Below are 22,436 nucleotides of genomic sequence, written 5' to 3' on the forward strand. Positions count from 1 at the left end.
TGTGGAGAATTTGACCACAAGATATGAGGCATTGGGCTGGGCTAAAGTCTTTGAAAACTCAGACCCCAACCAAGTGCTGTGCCCCTATGGCATCATAGGCATCTGCTCCAGGCCCTGTATTTTTTCAGGGCCCGCGCTCTTACTACAGAATGTATTTATATATGTTAAATCAAGCCATCTCTATTTTATGATTACTCTAATAATGGCTATGACAGTAGGTGGTGCCAGATGCTGACAGTGTCCTGTTTCTCGTTCCTTGGAGGATCTTTTAAACTGGAGCTTCACGCCATGTAGGGAAATCCACGAGTTTTAGGTCTCACCTAGCGAGTGCATGCGCTGTCTCGTCAAGACATGCTATACCTGAAATATGAGCTTCATCAACCACCCATCTTTTTCATTGGTTTTTCTTACTGTCCTTTGTAAGCACCTACTTTTGATTGGTCACTACGCTTAGTAGTTTAGTAAGGGTTTGCGCGTATGCTCCTCTTTGCATTAATGTAGGTAATTTTAACCACACCAAAGCTATTATTTCTTTTGGTATGTTGTATACGAAGAAGACACTTGTCATGTATTGTCTTGAAGAGAGTCTTTATTGATTACATGTTATATTCTTCATATGTCCTTTTTTTGTTTTTTTTGTTTTTGTGCTCTGGAGGTGCAACAGTCGACATGTGTTTCGCCCACTCCGGTCAGTGTGACCTAGGCTTTCTCAAGGCTTTCATAATTATACTTTAGAATCATTGACAAAATCTCATAGGATATAGCGAATAGCTCTTCAGAGCAGATAGACAAAATGTTGATTTTCAAGCAGCGAAGTCAGAAGTCCCGGGTCATCCGTCACGATAATTTTCATTTACGAGTTGTCAACCGGAGTGGACAAAACACGTGTCGGCTGTTGCACCTCCAGAGCACAAAAAACAAAAAAAAATCCATATGAATAATATAACATGGAATCAATAAAGACTCTCTTCAAAATAAGGACTCTCTTCAAGACAATACATTACAACTGTCTTCTTCGAATACAACATACCAAAAGAAATAATATCTTCGGTGTGGTTAAAATTACTTACAATAATGCAAAGAGGAGTATATGCTCAAACCCTTACTAAACTGTTACGAACACGAGGCTGGAAAGGTCCAGTGCCTCGAGTAAAGCTCCTCTCAAGAAGCTCTAACTATATAAAGGCGATATCATCCAGTCTTAGGATCTCTGGACCTTCGCCCAATCCTCAAACTACGTTTAGCAGTCCCGCCTTTTCGACTTTTGTAACCTCCCATGAGGACTGCCCCTGTTACTTGTGCTCTTTCTCTTCATTTTATTTACCATACCTCCTGAGGAATCTTTTATTTCTTGATTTTCGCTTTTGAGCTAAAACACATTTCCTGCTCATCAGACGCATTCCGAGGGTGCCTGTTCCCTTCACTTTCCCCTCTCGGGATGGCTTTCGAGGTAACAAACACACACACATTTGCATTTCTTTGTTTATCAGACGCGTTCCAAGGGCGCCTGTTCCCTGAATTCCCCCCCCCCCCGTTTTCTTTTGCTCTAGCACCGTTTGTTCACTTGATCGGGTAACTGTACATGTTCACCCACTATTTAATTATAATATTATGATTTTACCTTTATTTGTTACCATCTGCATGTTTTTGTAAAGCCAACACTGAGACTCGAACCCGGTTCCCCAGGCACTAAGCGGTAGCTCTGTTTGTTACGCCATATCCTAAGGGTCTCCTGTTGTTAGTTAGAAATATAATTAGTGCCACCAGACATGCAAAAAGACTACCAAAACTATTTAACTGATGCAATTTATTTTTAATCGATACACAGAGGTGTAAACACTGAGACTGTGATGAGGCAGTCCATGTGAAAACTTTACTGAAATCTTTACAAGCTGGGGAATCAAAAGCAGCCATGGCAAAAATGCTCTAACCACTCCCTTCATCTTCTCGCATATTTTCTCTTTCTCCATCCATTGTTCTCTTTATCTCTCTTTCTCTCCTCATCTCCTCTCTCACTTTCATCTGTCTCTCCGATTGCTTTTTCTCTATGAGATTGACACTTTTCCACCTGCGTACCTGGTGCTGGCAGAGAGGGCAGCAGGCGAATGCAATGCAATATGGTCTTTAAGGGCTGCTCAGAATGCCTGCTCACACTGGGCAACACAATGGCCAGCTACCCACAGGACCTGGATGATGACCGGAACCTCAAGACAATCTGCTTGTAAGTCAGCCTTGTTTTTAGCAATTTTCCCTTGTCCTCAACTCCCTTATACCCGCGCATTCTTAAGTCCTCCCGGCTGCTGTACACCACCCCAGCCTGCAGAGGACGAGTCGGCCAGACGGTGTGTGGGGCACTGTTGCATGCTATGGCATTTAAGTACTTCTGAGTAATGCTTAGGTTTAAGGATAAGATTAACACACAGGTCATATTTCAAGGGATACATAATGTATCACATTTTGTCTTGTCGAATTTACAGACTCACACCATTTTTCTTTCCATGCTGCGGACGAACCAACTCTTCATTCGTTTCCTTCGGGTTCTTTTTTTTTTCTTTTATTCCATCCTCTTTTCATTCTTCTCTTTCTACTTTTTTTCTTCACTGTTCCCTCAGTAATGAAACACTGCTACCCAGCAAGTTGCCACGCTACTTTCCTTCTTTCCCACAACCCTCCTACATATGATTTGACTCCCTCTGCGCTTCCTGCTTGCACATACAAAATTCTCCCACACCGCCTACATTATCTTCTTTTCCTAAAATCCGCTTTCTTGGTGTCTACCCTTGGCATACAGACCCTTCTGCTCTTCCTCAACTTTCACCCTCTCTCTCGCACCAGCACTTGTGCCCTCACACAGCTGGCATCTCACACCTGAACACCCAGCCTGCCAGGGTTGGTGCAGCCTCCCAGTGTCCTCCCAGTTACGGAAGCCAACCCATGGTGGCCCCTCCTCACCGGAGCCCAGATGGTGCTACACATTTATATCCAGGAAGGAATGAAACATTCAAGGGGCTTCCTGTCATTTGCCTTTGATGACTGACTTCCTATCACATGACCTAAAGGTCTTCCTTTGAGTCTCACTTTTATTTCCTTGACAGCCCCAGTGGAAGTAGAGACACTTTCTGGTTAGTCTCACTCGAAGCGCCATATCAACATATTTATAATCCTTTTGTTTTCACACATTGTACTCCCCGTATTCTCCCTGATGGCCCAGACCTCCTCAGTGGAATGAAGGAATCCAGTTCTCTCACCTCAGACATAATTTTTGATCGCATGGCTGTACGGCTATGAGGCGATGGTGCCCAAGATGTGCATTAAAGGGGAGAACAGAGCAGCTGGCTGTTCATCCTTGACAGGATTTATAAGGGGGTATTGAAGTAAAAACTCAGGATCTCTTCTGGCTGAGGAGGGAACTCGGTTGAAGGCAGTAAGTGATACATGTAACAGCTCCGCTATGTAACTCTTACTAAAAAATGTCAGCAGGTTTACTGTGTGATTTTAAATCCAGAGCACTCACCGAAACTGCAAAATTACACTTCACGCCACAAAATTACACAACACATATATCCACTCAGCTCCAAAACAAATAAATACACTCAACAAAATTCAACTCTGCAACATGCCCCATATTTACACTCCAGATATTATCACACCATGCCATACTTTTCCACACAATGCAACACCACACAATTCAACAGCACACCCATCCATACCACACAACATAATTACACCCTACACCATATAATTACACACCACATAAATCTACTCCATGCCACACAGCAACACTTCGCATAAATAGATTCCACACCATGGCACATAATTTCGCTCAACGTAATTTCAATCATTGCCACACAATTCCACACAACACAATTCAACTTCACACAATTCAATTCCATCCTACAAAATTCCACTGACAAAACACATAATACACACCACACACATCCAAACCACACCACACCACACAATTCCACATCATGCCACATAATTCAACACCATGCCACATAATTCCACTCAATAGCTGCCACTCCACAACACACAATACCAGTATTTCCATTGCAAACGCACGCACTGATCCAGCATTTTTCATATTGGTTCACTTCATGTCTTTCAGCACAGTTTCTTTACAATAACAAAAAAAAATACAAAACGCAAACACACATTCTCCTCTTCTATCGGTGTCTTCTGCGTACCAAGCGCAGCCTCTTTATGTGCCTATAACCTTCTCTGCCCTTCATTCTCTCTTTCTCACACGCTCTTTCTACTACTCTATCTAGAGTTCATTCAACACTTTATATACAACTACTTATCCCTCTCAATGTTACTTTATATCTGTTTTATACAGCTCTCACCCCTATCTAATCACCATACTACATATTTCCAATAGACAAATACACTACACACCACACAATTCCAATTCAAACCACATAATTCCACTATAAACAATATGCATCTACTCCACTACAAACAAAAAGCAGGGCAGCAAAAGCAGGTATCACCAGCCTCCCCCACACTCTCTTACATGCGGCAGGGACCACCACGACGAGATGGCGGATGGGGGGACAGGAGTACCTACAAAGTACCGATGGAAGTATATGCAGCCGCATTGTAGTTAAGAGATTCGAGAGCAAGATATTTTGCATAATATATGACTACAAGGAAGACGGCCCCATTCTTTGAAATTACAGGCCTCATCAGTTGTTAAGGAACTGGAGGTATTAAACATATGGCACGTCCAAGCATGTTGTTTATGTTCAAAAGGCCCTCATGTGGCATTTGTACACTAATAACAAACTCATGCATAAAAGCATTACATTTGTTTCTTGGTGTCTGGCTGCCACGCACATAAAATAAGGAGATACCAGGCAATGAACAGAAAGATTTTCCAGGCCTCAAGGTATGAGACACAATCCATCGCAGACGGACGAAAGAACAGTTGACATCACGTCCATTAACATAAAAAGTTAAGAAAGTGCTACATGAACTTGGCTGTGGACTGAATATCTGATTAAATGGCCATGTCGCGGAATTATCATAGTCCTCCAGGTGTTCTTTACTCTGACGTAAAATGTTGTACTCCGCTCTGCCAGGGCATTTCTACTGCTGTTATTTTTCGGCGGAAGCCTACCAGATAGCACAGCTGTCTGGTTTGCTAGCAACATCTTGGGGACATTCGGAAAGCTTACTGGGATCGCATTCCACCCTTGCTTACCATTGGCTTTGTGGTTCGTAATTCAGATTTGCTTGCTTTCTATCTGCTGGCTCTATTTGTTTTATGCTGTTCACAGAGCTGCCAACTTGTGAAACTTTTTCACTGTGTGGGGAGTGAGCGGGGCTTAGTGCAGAGGCACTTTTAAATCCAATGCCTGTAAGGCCTCCCACCCTACTACCAATCAGCCCTCCACACTGCCAACACCAAAAACAAAGCTTTTGAGGCTCCCGCCAACGACCTGGGCAGATTTCACCTCTCATAAGGGACATCCGCTGAGTGTGATATCGGCTCCTCACCGGGTGACCATGTGATGGGAGCCAGTATCATGTGACACACAGTGGCATCATGTGAGTTGGAAGGTTTGTATCCAACTTGAGTTTGTCCTTTCCTTTGCCCAAACCCTATTTACTATATTTTTGCACCAGTGCTCAATTTCTGTAAACAGGCCTTTACATCTTGTTCTTAACTTATCACATTTGTTGGGCATTCAAAGACAGAGGTCAAATGTCAGGATCTGTCTTCCAAGGAGCTTGATGTTTATTTGTCTTTCTCTGATTTCAAAGTGAGAGGTTTTATGTGACAATCATGCTGAGGATGTGTCTGAGGAAGGCTGTACCATGTTATGTTTTCTTCTAAGACACAACAAAATGTAAATGTCTGTAAATGAACTGTGCAGATACTTCAGAATATATCAGAATTAGAAAAGCACAAATGAAGCACATTTTTTGGTAATTCTGAAGTGTGGTGGAAACAAATATTTTATCACGATCAAAGCAAATCAATACACTAGGTTATGACATTTCCACACATCATCGTTTGTTGTGCACTGTATACTTTTATCAGTAAAAATGTATGTCTGTACAATTGCAATGGTCATTTCAATTGAAGATGTGTTGTCTGTAATGGCAGTACGCTACCACACCGTGCATACTTCACTTTACCCCACTCTACACAACTCCTCACTACTGCAGTCTACTCTGCACTACTCGACACTACGCCACACCACTCCGCATCACTCCACAGTGCGTCACTGCACTCTACTCTGCACCACTCCACACTACGCCACTTCACTCTATGCCTCTCTACTCTGCACCACTCTACTCTACGCCAATACACTTTACCTTACACTACCCTACTATGCACCAGTGCACTCCTTTATCACTACACCCTACAACACTCCACTCTGATCCACTCCACTCTGCAACACTGCACTTTGTGCCACTGCACTCTATGTCAATGAACTTTACTCTGTATCACTCCATTATATGCCAGCGCACTCTATGCCAACCCACTCTTTGCCAGTATAATATACTCTGCATGCTATGCCACTCCACTCTACACCACGGTACTCTACCGTGCACCACTCCACTCTACTCTGAAACAATATATTCAGTGCCACTGCACTTGGTGCCATTCCACCCAGCGCCACGCTACTCTGTGCCACTGCATTCTACTCTGCGCAACTGCACTCTACTCTGCATCATCACACTCTATGCCAGTGCACTCTACACCACTTTACTCAAAACCAGTGCACTGTATGCCAATCTACTCTACACAACTGCACTCTACACCACTATACTATGCAGACATTTACACCACTGCACTATATGCCACTGATCTCTCTATGGCCATTGTACTCTACGTCACTGCACTCTACTCTGCATCACAGCACTCTATGCAAATGCACTCTATACCACTTTACTCAAAACCAGTGCACTCTACACCACTATGCTCTACTATGCAACACTGTACTCTATGCCACTGCTCTCTATTCCACTCTAATCTGTACCAGTCTACGTCACTGCACTCCATGACAATGCACTCTACGCCACTCTACTATACATCACTGCACTCTATGACAGTCTGCTCTGCTACACTGCAATCTCTGCCACTGAAGTCTGCGCCTCTCTGCTCTACACCACTGACTCTATGCCACTGCATTCCACTCTGCACCACTCTACTCTATGCCACTCTATGCCAATGCACTCTACGCCACTACACTCTATCCAGCACCGCTTAACTCTACTCCATATCACTCCATTTTACGCTAATTCACTGTACACCAATGCACTCAACACCACTTCGCTCAAAACTAATGCACTCCATGCCACTCTACTCTGCAACACTGCATTCTCCCCCACTGAACTCTACACCACTCTAGTCTGCACCACTGCACTCTACTCTGGGCCACTCTGCTCTAGGCCACTTTACTGCACTCTAAGCAAGTGCACTGTACACAACTACACTCTACGCCACTCTACTCTGCATCACTTCACTCAACGCCACTGCCCTCTATGCCAATCCATTCTAAGCCACACTAATCTACCCTATGACTCTGCACTCTACCGCACTGCACTCTATACCCCTGCACTCTACACAACTGCACTCTTCTCTGAAACAATGTACCCCACACCCCTGCATTCTACTCCATTCTGTGCCATTCCACTCTACGCCACTTCACTCTGCGCCACTCTACAAATACACGTTATGTGTAGTGCAATCTACCCTGCTCCACTCTACTCCATGCCGCTCGATTCCATGCTGCTGCACTGTACGCCACAGCCCTCAAGTCAATGACCTCTTCACCACTTTACTCAAATCAATACACTCTATGCCGGTGGCCTATACGCAATTCTACTCTGCACGACTGCACTGTACACCACTATACTCTCTACTTTACAAAAGTCTACACCATTGCACTCTACTTCACTCTACTCTCCAACATTGCACTCTACGCCACTGCCCTCTACACTAATGCACTCTACACCACACCACTGCACTCTACAATACTCTACTCTGCACCACTGCACTCTACTGTATACCACCCTACTCTATGCCACACTACCACTGAACTCTGACACTGCACTATATGCCACTTCACTCTACTCTGCACCACTTGACTCTATGCCAGTGCACTCTACCCCACTCTACTATGTACCACTGCACTCTTTATCTCTGCACTCTGCACCATCCAGTCTACGCCACTCCACTCTACTCTGTACCACTCCACTCTATGCCACTATACTCTGCAACACTGCACTCTCCGCATACTACACTATGTCACTGCACCCTACCATATGCGTCTGAACTCTATCGTGCACCACTCCACCCTACCCTGCACCACTGCACTCTACTCTGAAACAATCTACTCTATGCCACTGCACTCTATGTCACTCTACTCCACTCTGCACCTCTCCACTGTATGCCACTGCACTCTACACCACTACTTTATGCCACTGCACTCAACCCTGCACCACTCCACTCTATTCTGCACCATTCCACACCAACTCACTCTACTCTGAAACAATTTGCTCTACGCCACTGCACTCTATGCCTCTGCACTCTCTCACTCTACTCCACTCTGCGCCACTCCATTCTGCACCACTCTACTCTATGCCACTGCACTCTACACCACTCTATTCTAAACCACTGCACTCTACACCAATGCACTCAAAACCAATACACTCTATGCCATTGCACTCTACTCTGCACCACTCTACTCCATGCTCTTCTACGCCTGGGCACTCTACGCACTACACTCTACACCACTATACTCTACCCAGCACCACTCCACTCTACTCTGTACCACTCCATTGTATGCCAGTGCACTGTGCACCACTTTACTACACCAATGCATTCTACGCCACTCTACTTTGCAGCACTGCACTCTCTGCCACTGAACTCTACGCCATTCTTCTCTGCACCACTGCACTCTATGCCTCTGCACTTACTTTGTACTGTACTGCTGTACTCTATTCCACTTTACTGCAGTCTGCACCAAGGCACTGCATACCATTACACTTTATGCCACTCTACTCTCCATCACTCCACTCTACGCCACTGCATGCTACGCCAATCAACTCAAAGCCACTCTAATCTAATCTGCAATCTGCACCACTCCACTCTATGCCACTGCACTTTACACCACTTCACTCTATGCCACTGCACTCTACACTGCACCACTCTACATCACTCTGATCTACTCTGTACCACTCTACTCTATGCCACTGTGCTCTACGCCACTCTACTCTAAACCCCAGCACTCAATGCCAGTGCACTCTACACCACTTTACCCAAAACCTATACATTGTACATCACTGCACTCTAAGCCAATCTACTCTTCACAACGGCACTGTACACCACTATACTCTACTCTGCAACACACTACGCTGCTCTACTCTACACCATTGCACTCTATTTCACTTTACTCTGCACCACTCCACGCCACTGCACACTATACCAATACACTCTATGCAACTCTGCTGTACTCCACTGCACTGTACAAAACTCTACTCTGCACCACTGAACTCTATGCCACTGCACCCTACTCTATGCCACTCTACTGCACTTGATGCCAATGTACAATATGCCAATGCACTTTACGCCACTACACTCTACACCACTACTATAATCTACTGTGTACCCCTGCAGTCTGTGCCACTTCACTATACTCTGCACCGCTCTACTCCATGTCAGTGGACTCTACCCCACTCTACTATTCACCACTACACTCTCCACCACCCCACTCTACACCCCTCCCAGTCTAGGCCACTCCACTTTACTCTGCACCACTCCACTGTATGCCACTCCACTCTATGCCTCTCTACTCTGCAACACTGCACTCTATGCCACTGTGCTCTACACCAGTGCACCCTACCCCACTACTCCATTCCGCTGCACTCTACCCTTCAATCAGTCAATAAACCAGTACTTGTAAAGCGTGGCTAATCACCCGTGAGGATATCCAGGTGCGGGGTTGCTGGGATTAGTCAAACAGTCAGGTCTTGAATCCGACAGCGAGGGTGATGTTCTGAGGGGGAGGGCTGATCCAGGACTTTGAGTCGAGGTGGGAGAAGAAGTGACCTCTGCTGTGGCTGTGACTGTGGCGGATGTGTGGAGTCTGTGCTTGTGCAAGGGAGGCAGAGTGAAGGTTTCTGGAAGGCTGGTGGAAGTACTTGTCAGTAGCTTGGTTTGGCATCTTTCTGGACGGGGAGCCTGTTGAGGTTCCTCAGGTGTTGATGATGTGTGTCCAATTGGGCAGGTTGAGGATCAGTCTGGCTACTGAGTTCTGTATCATCTGGAGCCTTCTCATATGTTTGGTGGTGGTAGCTACGTACAGTGAATTGCCATAGTCCAGCCAGCTGGTGATCGAGACCTGCGTATTTCTTGTGCTTATGGGGAGTCATTTGTAGATTCTTCAGAGCATGCAGAGAGCGTGGAAGCAAGTGTTGATCTTGCATATCATAGTTAGTTTCCCTGTCCAGGATGATGTCTAGGTTGCGGGCGTGGTTTTTTGGTGTGGGAATTGGTCCGATTTCTGTGGGCCACCAGGTGTCGTTCAAGAGAGAGGCATGATTGCCACAGATCAGAACTTTGGTCTTGTCAGTGTAGAGTTTCAGACAGTTGCCCTTCATCCAGTCTACAATGTTCTTCATGCAGTTGTGTTAGTTGGTTTTGGTGGTAGGGTCTGCTGAGAGCGAGAGAATGAGCTTGGTGTCTCGGCATAGGATATGATGTTGAGATCACGGTCGCTGCTGATGTCAGCTAGAGGCATCATGTAGGTGTTGAAGAGGGTGGGGCTGAGGGATGAACCTGAGGGATGCCACAGAAGGTGCTCATGGGTTCTGAGGTGAAGGCACATAGGCGGATTCTCTGCGTTTGTCCCATGAGCAATGATGCAATCCATCTGGGTGTGTCTCCCTTGATCCCGATCTGGTACAGTCTGTTGATGAGTGTGTGGTGGGATATGGTGTCAAAGGCTACGGAGAGGTCGAGGAGGCTCAGGGCTGCCGATTCTCCCCTGTTGACTAGAGTGCAGATGTCATCCGTGGCAGCTATCAGAGTGGCCTCGGTGTTCTAGTTGGCGTGGATACAGGATTGTGAGGCATCTAGCAGGTTGTTTCTTGCAAGGCATTGAGTCAGCTGCCGGTTGATGGCCTTCTAGAGGACTTTGACGGGGGAAGGAAGAAGCGTGATGGTGTAGTAGTTCTGGTGTATGCCCATGGTTGGTGGATGGTTTCTTGACGAGAGGTCTGGCTTCTGCATGCTTCCATGCATCAGGCAAGGTGGCTGTGGTGATGGATGCATTGAGGATGGTGGTGAGTTGATCGTTGCTTCCCAGGTTGAAGAGGCGGTGTGTGCCGGGGTCCGTCGGTGCTCCCGAGTGGATAGTGTTCATGATGACTGTGGTGTCCGGTTTGGTGAGCTGTTGCCATGTGGTGAGATGCTGGTCGGGGGAGGCTTCTGTTAGATTGAGGAGGCTGGGAAGGTCATCGGTTTGGTGCTCGAAGTTCCTGTAGATGGTGGATTTCTTGATTTGGAAGTGGTTTACTAGAGCATTGTAGAGTTCCTGTGAGGGAGGGATCATGTTCTCGGTGGCTGTGGAGCAGGAGAACTCTCTCACTATGGTGAAGAGATCCTTGGTGTGGTTGATGCTTGCCTCAATGTGGACTGCAAGGGTGGCCTCTTTCGTGTCATTAAGTCGGTGGCATTCATTGAGGGCTGACTTGAAAGTGGTGCGGTCTTTAGCGTCTCTGCTGGAGCGCCATCCTCTCTCCAGTTGTTTGCAACTTCATTTCATTGTACTGAGTTATGATGTGTACTAGCTGGCTTGCTTGGTGGATCTTCGTGTTTTGCCTGGTTTGATGTGGGCGACTCGGTCAGCAGCATTGGTGATTCAGGTGTTGAAATTCTGAATTGCTTGTTCTAGGTTAATTGCTGTGTTGAGCTGGGTGGTGTTCAGGGTGGCCATCCATTGGTTCTGTGTCACTTTGCTCCAGCTGTGGCAAGAAGTGTTGAGGGGGTTTGTGGTGGTGCATGGTGTTCCTGCAATGGTGAAGTGGATGATGGAGTGGTCAGTCCAGGTTAGTTCTGTGATATGGCTGTATTTGATGGGGTCCAGAATGTGCCCTGCTTTGGGTGTGGGGTCTGTAACCAGTCGGTTAAAGCCAATGTTGTCCTTTCATTCCAGGAGGTTGGTGGAATTGGTGTCTGTGGGGTAGACCAGGTGGATGTTAAGGTCTCCGAGGAAGATCTAGTGCTCGCACTCAATAACAAGCGTGGCAATGAAGTCTGTGATGGCATCTACTCTACTCCGCTGTAATCTAGTCTACACCACTCTACTGTATGCCACTACACTGTATACCACTCTACTCTACGTCACTGCAGTCTATGCCAATGCACTCTCCACTACTTTACTCACAACCAATGCACTCTATGCCACTGCACTCCACACCAACCTACTATGCACCACTGTACTTCATGCCTCTTCACTCTAGGTCACTCTACAACACTTCACTCCATGACAGTACACACCATGGCGCTTTACTCTTTTAAACTCTATGACACTCTATTCCACTCTATCCCGCTCCACTCTACAACACTCTTTTCCACTCAAAGCCACACTACAACACTACTACAATCCATGCAACTCCCTCTATGCCACTCCATGAAACTTTACTCCACTCTATTCTATGATACCCTATTCCACTCTACTACACTACTCCACTCTATGCCACCAACTCTATGACACGCTATACCACTCAACTCTACACCACCAGACTCTACAACACTCTAGTCCACATTATGCCTAACCACCACCATCTACTTCCCTCTGTGCCACTCTGCAACACTCGACTCCACTCTGTGCAACACTGTCTATGCCACTCCACTCTGCTCTACAGCACTCCACAACACTCAATGCCAATCTACTCCACTATGCGACCTTCCACTCGATGCCACTCTACTCCCTCCACAACACTCTGCAACACCCTACACCACACCACTCAATTTCACTCCACTCCATGCCACCCAACTCTGCACCTTTCCATGCCACTCCATAACACTCCACAACGCTCCACTCTACTCCACTTTGCCACACTCCACTCATCGCCACTCTCCTCTATCCCACTAGCATTTAGCTGGTGTGCAAAATGGCTAAAACATATTGGATAAGCCAATAGCTGTTGAATAGACAAGAACAGTTGGCTTTGCCAATGCTTATTTCATGTAGAGAGCAGACAGACTGCAATTCAAAGCATGTAGCAAGACCTTGCCTTGCAGCGATCACCCATCTATTACTCCATTAGATCTATCAAGCAGAGCGAAGAAGAGTTAATTGATGACTGAAGGCAAGACACTCTATCCCCTCTGTTTCTAGCGGGTACCCACCTGAGCGCTTGCTGGGAGTTAGGCTCTCTCAAAACAAGCATTGGCAAAGGCAAAAGGTCTCGGCTTTGCAAGATCTATTGGCTTTGACAATATGTTTTAGCTATGTTCTATACCAGATTGACTATTGTTTAGCATGGCTAAAAGTTAGCGGGATAAAGGAGAGTAAAGTGCCGTGAAGTGAAGTTGAGTGGAGTGTTATAGCGTAGTGTAGAGAGTCATGGACTGGCGTGCAATGGCATGGAGACGCATAGAGTGGTGCAGAGTAGAGTTGAATGAAGTGGAGTGTCATGGAGTGGCACAGAGTGGAGTGGTGCAGAGTGTTGTGGCGTGTCATGGAGGGAGTAGAGTGTTGTAGAGTTGAAGGGCGTAGAGTGCAGTTAAGTCGTGTTGAGCGGAGTAGAGTGTTGTCGAATGGAGTGGCATAGAGTGTCGTGGAGTGGTGTAGAGTAGAGTAGTGGGTCGTAGATCAGAGTGAAGTAAAGTGGCATGAAGTGGCGGAGAGGGAGTTGCATTGAGAGTCATAGAGTGGAGTAGTGTCGTAGAGTGGCCTAGAGTGGAGTGGCATAGAGTGGAGCAGAGTGGAGTGGAGTAGAGGTTAATGGAGTAGAGCATCATAGAGTGGAGTATCGTGGAGTTTAATGCCATGGAGGGGAGTAGGGTGGACCAGAGTGAAGTGGCGTAAAGTACAGTTGTGCAGAGTAGACTGGCGTACAGTGCATAGGTTTTGAGTAAAGTAGTGCAGAGCCAATTGGCGTACAGCGCAGTGAAGCAGTATACAGTGGTGAAGGGTAGATTGCAGTGGCGTAGAGTGCAATGGCATGGAGTGGAGTGGCACAGTGTGATGTAGAGTGGCATAGAGTGCAGTGTCGTAGAGTGTGGTAGTATAGAATAGAGTGAAGTGGTGTGAAGTAAAGTGTAGTGGTGCAGGGTAGAGTAAAGTAATGCAGGGTACAGTGCAGAGGTGTACAGTAGAGTGACGTAGAGTGCAGTGGCATAGAATAGAGTGGTGTACACTGCAGTGTTGTGGAGTGCAGTGATGCAGACTAGATTAGAGTGGATTGATGAAGAGAAAAGGGGTATGAGGGTTTGGGTGTATTATATGGTATGGCTGTACAGCCTTACCGAGAAATACAGTGACAAAAAATATCTTAGGTCCAGTCAGGCTCGTTTGAATAACCTTAGGCTCAACCCTGGATAGCTATGGCTTCAAGCAGAAAGGCCTGAACAGAGGACTAAGGGCAATATGTACAAACACTTTTTTCCATAGAGACAGAATGGGTAAATCCCTTTGATACATCTGGCCCTAAGTGTAAGCCACACAACAAGAAAGAAAAACAACACCAATCTGTAAACATAGATCATATTTCCTTGATGAGCAAAATCCACCAGAGGGATCCGGAGATAAAGATTTTTAAAAGTTGTTAACACTTTTTAATTCAACCACGAACAAGCATTAATCAATCAAAATTTTACAAACCTTTGAAAAGTTTGTGAAAGTTGGTTTGGTTACTCCGGCTTGGCTTGGGCAACCAAATACAAGAAGGAGAGAGTCCAGGGTTGGAGGGCAGTTACCTGGCCACCAGATTGTTTTCCAGTCCAGTTCCAAACTTTACAGCACAACCACAATAGACTATAGCAGAGTGGTCCTGATGCTGAGGATACAGAGTGAGAAGATGCTCAAGGATGCTCTGGTTGCGGTGCAGTTGACCGGGGTGCCTTTGTAGTGATTCCTTTGTCCAAAGATCGTGTGGGGCGACCTTGGCCAGAGAAGTCGGGGTCCCTCAGAGTCTTCTTTGAGACCATGGAAGGGCAGCTGTGGCTGGGCTACCGCTCTTCGTACCCTGCGGTCCTTTCAAAAATCCTTTAGTGGGGGCTAGTGTCCCTCTTGGGTGACCAATCTGGACTTTGATGACACTCCTGAGTCCAGCAGACGCAGGTGCAACTTTTGGCCATTGAGGATCAGTCTTTTGGGGAGCCCAATGGCAGTTAGCAGCAAATCTTCTGCTGTGGTTAACAACTTGCTCTTGAGGGCCACTTGAGCTATGCTGACCCAGGGGTGGGTTCTAGGGGGTCAGTCCATGGTTACTTTTAGTCCATGTTTTGGTCTGGGGCTAGATAATGCCTTTTCCCTGAGCCAGGAGTCACCGGCTATCCCAAGGCGCAGTAGGTGCAGTCCAGTAGACGGTGCAGCCTCGCTTGTGCAGTCCAGGGCGGAGCAGGGCAGCCCTACTTCAGTCCTTGTTCCAGTTCTGAGGTGATCTCTGGTGGAAGGTACCAGGGGTGTCTTATTTATTCCCAGAAGGTACCCTGGGGGATGACGCAGTCACTAGCCAATAGGCTACCCTCCCTCTTGATAACAACTTTCTGGCTATGTGTGGCATCTAGCAATCCCAGTGTACATTATTCTGTGCCCTCTCAAGGTGTCAGGACCTTTCCTCAGATGTCGGAAGGTTGTTTGCCCACCCTAGAGGTATGGCTACCTGAGGGCTACACACCCACTGGAAAATTGGTTTGTTCACTGGGTTCCCTCTCTGTCCCTGTTTCCAGCCTGTCTACCTGGACAAAGGGTAGCTCCTTAGGAGTGTGACTGCCATCTGCCCACCAAAGGCGGCTTGGCCTTTGAAGCTTGCTTTTTGGGCTAACACCCTGAGTAGCCTCCTGCGAAGAAGAGGTAACACCATGCCCAGTAGCAGGCTACTGTTATTCCTAAGCCGGGGGTCATTCATACTACTACCCAGGTGGGTACAATAATGTCTGTTGGCCACTGCCCGTGAAAGGCCACTGGACAATTGGGACACCGAGTAGCAATTTTAAAAAAGTTGCATTTCTTAATAGTGGCATTAAATTCATCGTGCCCATCAGGTCGGGCCTAATGCCATCATTAATTTGATACCTTTCAGTACCCAGCTAGGTTGTCCCATTCATTAATTAGCCAGATTGGGAGCCAGCCGGTAATCCTGGGTTAGCCAATGGGGGTACAAGACTTTAGACAGCAAAGCAACAAGTTAGGAGTGTTGCTGTTAAGACATACATAAAAAAATGCACTACTTAATAATATACAGCTCTCTGCTTTAGGGCTCTTATGGCCTTCCTTAGGGGAGACTTAAATATATTGTTAAGGGAAGAAGGGGCTTTGATATTAGTTTAAATAGCAAAGTCGAATTGGCAGTGTTATCACTGCCCTTTCAGTCTGCAGTGGCAGACTGAGAGCCATTTTGTACTTTAGTACACACAGGGTGGCAGAAACATTGCTCCAGCCCTGTATGGACACTCTGCCATACATGCCTTCGGTCTCCTGGGTACCATATACTAGGGAGTTATACGTAAGCAAGTCCCTGTAATTGGGGATAGCCATTCGAGATACACTTTGTAATGGGTTTGCACACTGGCTCTGAGGTCTGGTTAGAAGGCTTCAATGCAGGATCAGTCCAAACTTGTGGGGGTGAACATGTAAAAAGAGGCATTTCCTTACCTGCCCCCCCCCCCAGATGCCAGCTGACGAGTAACTAACCTTTTTCCTGATGATTCTCATCATCTAAGTGGGAGAACCTGGAAAGGCCATCTGCAATGGCATGGTCTGTCCCAGGTCAGTATTCCACTGTAAAGTCCATACCCTGTAGGGAGATGGACTACTCAACAGTTTGGACTTCTCTCATCTTCATCAGGCATCTGAGAGGCCTGTGGTCACTATGCACTGTGAAGTGAGACCCAGATAGGTAGGGTCTTATCTTCTTCTGGGGCCAAACCACAGCAAAGGCTTCCCTTTCAATGGCACTCCAAGCCTACTCTCTGGGAGGAGCCGCCTGCTGATAAAGGCAATTGGTTGATCTTAACCCTGGTCATTCAGCTGTGACAGTACTGCCCCAATCCTATGTCCTGAAGCATCAGTTCTGCAACAAACTCCTTGCTAAAGGAAAGTGCCTTCAGGACAGGTGCTGTGCACATAGCTTCTATAAGGGTGTCAAAGGCCTCTTGACATTGATCAGTCCATATTACTTTCTTTATTTGCTTTTTTTAAGTTAACTCTGTTAAGGGTGCCACTACGGCACCATACACTTTCACAAACCTCCTAAATTACCCAGTCAGGCCAAGAAAGGCTCTGACTTGGGTTTGTGTTTTAGCAGCGTCTCTGACCAAAATTGTTTGGATTTTGGGTTGGAGAGGTTGCGCATGACCCAAGTACACTACAGGCCCTTGCTCTATCTGGCACTTACTTGCCTTGATAGTCAGCCCTGCCCGTTGATGGCTTGAAGCACTTCCTTGAGGTGGACCAGGTGATCCTCCCAGGTGGAAATAAAGACAGCAATATCATCCAGATATGCTGCACTAAAGGTTTCCAAACCTGAAAGTACTCTGCTCAGAAACCTCTGAAGGATGGCAGGTGCATTTTTCAATCCAAAGGGTATCACCTTGAACTGAAAGCGGCCTTCAGTGGTTGGAAAAGCAGACCCCTCCATGGCTCCTGATGTGACGACTATCCCAATAACCTGAAGTCAGGTCAAAGGTGCTAAGACATTTTGCAGCCCCCACCTTATCTATGAGCTCATCTGCTCTTGGAATGGGATAGACATCAGTCTTGGTGACTGCATTCAAGCCTCTGTAGTCCACACAGAATCTCATCTATGTATTTTCTCTCTTGGGATTTGGCTTAGGCACCAGAACTACTGGACTAACCCATAGACTACAAGAAGGCTCAATCACCCCCAACTCTAGCATCTTTGCAACCTCAGCTTGATGCTAGCTATGATCTGACAATCTGTATATATTCCTTTTGACAGGTAAGCTGTCACCAGTGTCCACATCATGGGTGCACCATGTTGTCAAACTTGGGGTCAAGGAAAAGAGTTCAGCAAACTGAATGAGCAAATTGTGGCAGCTTTTTTGCTGTTGCTGGGTTAAGGTGGAAAAGTGGACTACTCCTTCAACTAACCCATTTTGACATTGCTAGACTGCAAAGTCTTCAGGTGGCTCCCCATCAGTACCAGGAGAATGGTAATGTAGGCCCTCATCACCAGCCGACTAGACTATGGCAACACACTCTATGCAGGCACCACTCCCAAATTCATGCAAAGACTCCAGACGATCCAGAACGCAGCTGCCAGACTGAACCTCAACCTCCCCAAGAGGACACACATCAACCATCACCTGAAGCTACCTCCATTGGCTGCCTGTTCATAAGAGATGCCATTTCAAGATTCTGACCCACGCCTAAAAAGCCCTCGACAGCCAAGGACCTCCTCACATGAACCACTGCCTGCATTTCCACTGAACTACCAGGAACCTCTGCTCCGCACACCTCACCTTCAAACAGATATCACGTAGCCACCACTGCCGCTCTGGAGGACACTCCTTCTCCCACCTCGCCCCCAAAGCCTGGAACACTCTCTCCCTTCACCTCCGCACCGCACCCTTGCTGACCCTCTTCAAGAAAGGACTCAAGACATGGCTTTTTAACTGATAACTGCAGCACAGCACCTGAATATCCTCTAGGGTGATAAACCGTGCTATACAGTACTACTTGACTGATTGATTGATTGATTGACTGATTGAGAAGACTTCTGGTCATAACAGTGCTTGACAAGCCTGTGGCTGGCCTCCAAGTTTATGATTTTCTTTTCACATATTCAGCCATTCTGGAGCGAATGCCTAATATATAATTTAAAATGTCTAGTTTGGGCTCTTTGAGAGGCCTCTCCTAGCCTTCCCTGCCAAACTTAAAGAATCCCTTACAGTGTGTCCAAAGAGTAATTCAAAGGGCCCAAAACCTACTCCCTTCTGAGGAACCTCCCTGTATGCAAACAGTAAGCATGGTGGGAGAATATCCCATTTCCCTCTGAGTTTATCAGGTAAACCTCTAGCCATGCCTTTCACGGTCTAGTTAAACCTTTCTACAAGACCATTTCCTTGGGGATAGTAGGGGCTAGTCAACTTATAAGTCACTTTACATTCATCTCACATTGCTTCAGATAGGCAAACATGAAGTTGATCCCTCTATCTGAGATGACCTCCTTAGGGAATCCAGCCATGGTAAAAATACCAAGTAGGGCTCTAGCTATTGCAGGAGCAGTAACTGTCCTAAGGCGAATTGCTTCGGGATATCTGGTGGCAGGGTCCACTACCACTAAGATAAACCTATTGCCGGAGGCAGTATGGAGGTCTAGAGGACAAACAATGTCAATCCCTGCCCTCTCAAAGGGAGTCTCTACCGCAGGCAGTGGAATGAGGGGAGCCCTTGGCTTACTACCTGCCTTGCAACTGGCCTGGCTGATGACCCAGGAGCGACATAACTCCTTGACTTTTTCTGACATCTGGGCCCACGAGTCTCCTGAGGCGGAAGCCGGGAGTGAGCCTAATTTTTTTAAAATTGTCTGTGCATTACTTTGTTTTTAAAAATACCTACTCACCTCCTGGTCACGAACAGCGTCTTCAGCGCTGCAACGATTCCTATCATCGCCATTACCGAGGGCGAGGCGCGTCCTTAGACACGCCCACTTCAGCTGGCCACGCCCCCGTGACGCCCCCTCCCTCAGGCATAAACTATGTGCCTCGCTAGGAAGCGCAGCGGACGGGCGCAGCGGGCGCGCCGTCAGCGCGCCGAAGGCGCGCCAAAGGCAAGCCCGTCTGGGCCCGTCCGGGCCTGGACCGGGCCCAGGGCCAGTCCCCCTGTCTGTTCCGCTGATTCCGCTCGCACGTGCTGGACCAATTCCCAACTTCATTCACTCAATCCCTCCCACTGCGCGGCCACAACCCCCTGCAACCCTAACCACTTAGAATCCGCTCCTTTTCATTGCCCTCTATGCAACTTTACTCTCCCGCCCTATCCTTTTCATTTTCCTTCTCATCCCACGCCGCAGCTCCCCGCATCTAACCATCGGATGCTGAAAGCAGGCTTGGTCAACTGCCGGTCTCTCCCCCGTCATGCCAACGACATCTGGCTGTCGATTTCCTCCGACGAGTGGGATATTTTATTTCTCACTGAGTCCTGGATAACTGATTCCTCCTCTCCGGACATCTATCTGGCCATCCCACCAGGCTATGACATAAAATGTATTAACCGGGCTGGGGGTAAATCGGGAGGCGGACTAGCAGTCATTTTCAAATCTCATCTTCAGCTGACCACCACCAAACTTACCAACATTGGTATAATTGAAGCCCTACACTTCTCTGTATCCGATTCTGCGGCAGTTATACTGGCTGGTTCACTAATCTATAACCCCCCCACTGCTGCTTCCCTTTCTCTTACCGCTCTCACCCACCAGCTGGCCGATCTATCCCTTAAACATCAATGCTTTCTAGTTTTAGGTGATTTTAACCTCCACGTTGACAACCCTCTCTGCGCGAAAGCGAATAATCTGCTGGAAATCATGGGTAGTCTTAACCTCACTCAACTAGTCACCGGTCCTACTCATGTGGCTGGTCACACCTTAGATCTTATTTTCGCCAATTTCTCCACTATCACTGTCTCCCCTCCCCTCCCCCTTACGTGGTCCGACCACTACCTCATCCCCTTTTCTTTGGCCTTAGACCGGAAATCTGTTCCTCCTGCACCCAGGAAGGAGCTGGGAAGGAAGTGGCACAAAGTAACATGCGCCACCCTGGACCCGGTATTCCACTTCCAGACGGATCATCTATCCTCTGATATCGACGGAAATATCGCCAGGCTTAATACCGCCCTCATCAATGCTATCGACCACATTGCTCCCCAGAAAATCATTGCCTCCACTAGATCTCGCCCCTCTGCTCCTTGGTTCTCCACCTCTCTCCGTGAGGAAAAAAGCAGATGCAAAGCACTCGAACGGATGTGGAGACTAAATTACGACCCTGAAGCTAAGCTTGCCTACAAAGCTGCCCTGAAAAAATTTCTCAAACATAAAAAAATCACCATGAAAGATTATTTCTCGCTTCAAATTGCCAAGGCCAAAAACTCTTCAAAAACCCTCTTCACCATCGTTAAAGATTTCATCAATCCTCCGGCCAGGGCCACTCAGAACTCAGCTAGTCAGACCCTGTGCGAAGGACTGTCGGACTTCTTCCTTGAAAAAATCAACAAGCTATGCATCTCCTTCCCTAAAGGGCCAATATCCCGGCCTCCGTCCACAAGTCCCCCTGCTTTACCGTCCTTTCTCGCTTTTAATAAACTCACCCAGGAGGATGCCATCAGACTACTCATTCATTGCAAGTCTGGTGCACCCTCTGACCCTGTCCCTGCCAAACTCATGGGTGAGCTGGCCCCCTCGTTAGCCGACTCTTTCCTCACCATCTGGAACGCCTCCCTGCACCATGGCTTTTTCCCTACCACTTGGAAGGAAGCCTTGGTGATCCCCATTCTAAAAAAGGCAGATGCTGATCCCACTGTCTTCCCCAACTACCGCCCCATTTCCCTTCTCCCCAAACCCGCAAAGGTCTTGGAAAAAGCCGTGCAGTTGCAACTCACGGAGTACTTGGAAAGCAACTCACTACTGCACGACTCACAATCTGGATTTCGGGCGGGATACAGCACAGAGACGGCTCTGCTGGAAGTATCGGAGACAATCCGGGAGTGCGTGGACAGGGGCGAGGAGGCCATGCTAGTCCTCCTCGACCTGTCCGCTGCATTCGATACGGTCTCTCACCCCATCCTCCTTGACCGACTAAAACAGATTGGCATTGGCGGCACTGCCTTTAGCTGGATTGAGTCCTTCCTCTCAGGAAGAAGTCAGAGGGTATTGTTGCGGCCTTTTAAATCGGAGGAAAAACCCCTGTCTTGTGGTGTGCCACAGGGCTCTGCCCTCAGCCCTCTGTTTTTTAACATCTATCTTGCCCCACTGGCCGGCCTGGTGGAGTCCTACGGAGTCAGGGTGGTCTCCTATGCTGATGATACCCAGCTAGTGTTTTCCTTCAGAGACCACTCTGACTCCGCGTTCTCCAACTTCCGCCTGTGCCTCAATAACATCAGTGGTTGGATGTCTGAAAACCATCTAAGACTCAATGCAGACAAGACAGAGGTGCTGTTTTTTAACCAGAAAAACTCCATCCCATCCTCCTGGTGGTGGCCCGCGGCACTTGATCCCGCTCCCTCTCC

The sequence above is a fragment of the Triturus cristatus genome, chromosome 11 (genome assembly GCF_964204655.1).
Source record: "Triturus cristatus chromosome 11, aTriCri1.1, whole genome shotgun sequence".
NCBI lineage: Eukaryota > Metazoa > Chordata > Amphibia > Caudata > Salamandridae > Triturus > Triturus cristatus.